The sequence below is a fragment of the Oryx dammah genome, unplaced genomic scaffold (genome assembly GCF_014754425.2).
Source record: "Oryx dammah isolate SB20612 unplaced genomic scaffold, SCBI_Odam_1.1 HiC_scaffold_20, whole genome shotgun sequence".
Lineage (NCBI taxonomy): Eukaryota > Metazoa > Chordata > Mammalia > Artiodactyla > Bovidae > Oryx > Oryx dammah.
In genome coordinates, this window is record NW_024070204.1 from 10,903,001 (window position 1) to 10,905,457 (window position 2,457).

The following is a 2,457-nucleotide window of genomic DNA, read 5'->3' on the forward strand; positions in this document are numbered from 1 at the left end:
GAACATAATATTGTTAGTTGCAAAATAGAAGCCCTGCATCAGTATATTAATCAGATTTCTCCAGAAAATAGAACCAGTAGAATACATATGTATTAAGAGATTTAAGGAATTTGCTCATGTAACTGTGTGGACTGGCAAGTCCAAGATCTGTAGGCAAACTATGAAGTTGGAGATTAAGGTAAGAACTGATGTTGCAGTCTTAAGTCTAAAGGCTAGAAAACTAAAGCAGAATTTTTCTGTGTTACACTGTGGAGGTACAATTACTCTTCCCAGAAACCTGACTCTTTGCTCTTAAGGCTCTCTGTTGATGCGATGAGCATTGTGGAGGGTCATTCATGACTTAGAATCAACTGATTATAAATGTTAAGCTCATCTAAAAAATGCCTTTATAGCAGCACTTAGACAAGATTTTGAACAAACATCTCATTACCAGAGTCTAGTCAAATTAATGACATTAGTCATCACAAACAATAAATAAGATTTCAATTTCAAGTAAGAAAAGCCACAAATCAAAATGACTTGAATAGTAAAGATACTTGTTGTTAAGTAAGTTAAATCATGTCAAACTCTTTGTGACCCCCATGGACTGCAGCAAGCCAGGCTCCTCTGTCTTCCACTATCTCCTGGAGTTTGCTCAGATTTATGTGCATTGAGTTGGTGATGCTATCTAACCATTATTACTGCTTTACTGCCTGTCTTTGGATGTCTGCCTGTGCATCAGTTCAGTTCAGTTCAGTCGCTCAGTTGTGTTCGACTCTGCGACCCCATGAATCGCAGTACACCAGGCCTCCCTGTCCATCACCAACTCCTGGAGTTCACTAAAACTCGTGCATCAAGTCGGTGATGCCATCCAGCCATCTCATCCTCTGCTGTCCCCTTCTCCTCCTGCCCCCAATCCCTTCCAGCATCAGGCCGCTTTTCCAATGAGTCAACACTTCGCATGAGGTGGTCAAAGTATTGGAGTTTCAGCTTTAGCATCAGTCCTTCCAATGGACACCCAGAACTGGTCTCCTTTAGGATGGACTGGATGGATCTCCTTGCAGTCCAAGGGACTCTCAAGAGTCTTGTCCAACACCGCTGTTCAAAAGCATCAATTCCTTGGTGCTCAGCTTTCTTCACAGTCCAACTCACATCCATACATGACCATTGGAAAAACCATAGCCTTGACTAGATGGACCTTTGTTGGCAAAGTAATGTCTCTGCTTTTTAATATGCTATCTAGTTTGGTCATAACTTTTCTTCCAAGGAGTAAGTGTCTTTTAATTTCATGGCTGCAATCACCATCTGCAGTGATTTTGAAAAAAAAAAAAAAGTGAAAGCAAAGCCACTCAGTCATGTCTGACTCTTTGCGACCCCATGGACTGTAGCCTATCAGGCTCCTCTGTCCATGAGATTTTCCAGGTAAGAATACTGGAGTGGGTTGCCATTTCTTCTCCAGGGGATCTTCCCAACCCAGGGATCGAACCTGGGTCTCCTGCATTGGAGGCAGACGCTTTAACCTCTGAGCCACCAGGGAAGCCTGAAAATAAAGTCTGCCACTGTTTCCCCATCTATTTGCCATGCCGACTAAGGTCCGTATAGTCAAGCCTATGGTTTTTCCAGTAGTCATGTATGGATGAGAGAGTTGGACTGTGAAGAAGGCTGAGCACCGAAGAATTGATGCTTTTGAACTGTGCTGTTTGAGAAGACTCTTGAGAGTCCCTTGGACTGCAAGGAGATCCAACCAGTCCATTCTGAAGGAGATCAGCCCTGGGATTTCTTTGGAAGGAATGGTGCTAAAGCTGAAGCTCCAGTACTTTGGCCACCTCATGCGAAGAGTTGACTCATTGGAAAAGACTTTGATGCTGGGAGGGGTTGGGGGCAGGAGGAGAAGGGGACGACAGAGGATGAGATGGCTGGATGGCATCATGGACTCGATGGATGTGAGTCTGAGTGAACTCTGGGAGTTGGTGATGGACAGGGAGGCCTGGCGTGCTGCGAAATTCATGGGGTCACAAAGAGTTGGACATGACTGAGCGACTGAACTGAACTGAACTGAACTGGTGGGACTAGATGCCATGATCTTCGTTTTCTGAACGTTGAGTTTTAAGCCACCTTTTTCACTCTCCTCTTTCACTTTCATCAAGAGACTTTTTAGTTCCTCTTCACTTTCTGCCATAAGGGTGGTATCATCTGCATATTGGAGGTTATTGATATTTCTCCCAGCAATCTTGATTCCAGCTTGTGTTTCTTCCAGTCCAGAGTTTCTCATGATGTACTCCGCATATAAGTTAAATAAGTAGGGTGACAATATACAGCCTTGATGTACTCCTTTTCCTATTTGGAACCAGTCTGTTGTTCCACGTCCAGTTCTAACTGTTGCTTCCTGACCTGCCTACAGGTTTCTCAAGAGGCAGGTCAGGTGGTCTGGTATTCCCATCTCTTTCAGAATTTTCCACAGTTTATTGTGATCCACAC

General features: G+C 43.9%; 1 non-coding gene across 1 annotated transcript; it reads right to left on the reverse strand.

The window, feature by feature from the left end:
* Positions 1-1,444: 1,444 nt before the first annotated feature.
* Positions 1,445-1,516, reverse strand: TRNAW-CCA. The gene has a single exon. It is a non-coding gene; the product is annotated as a tRNA-Trp (tRNA).
* Between the last annotated feature and the right edge of the window lie 941 nt (positions 1,517-2,457).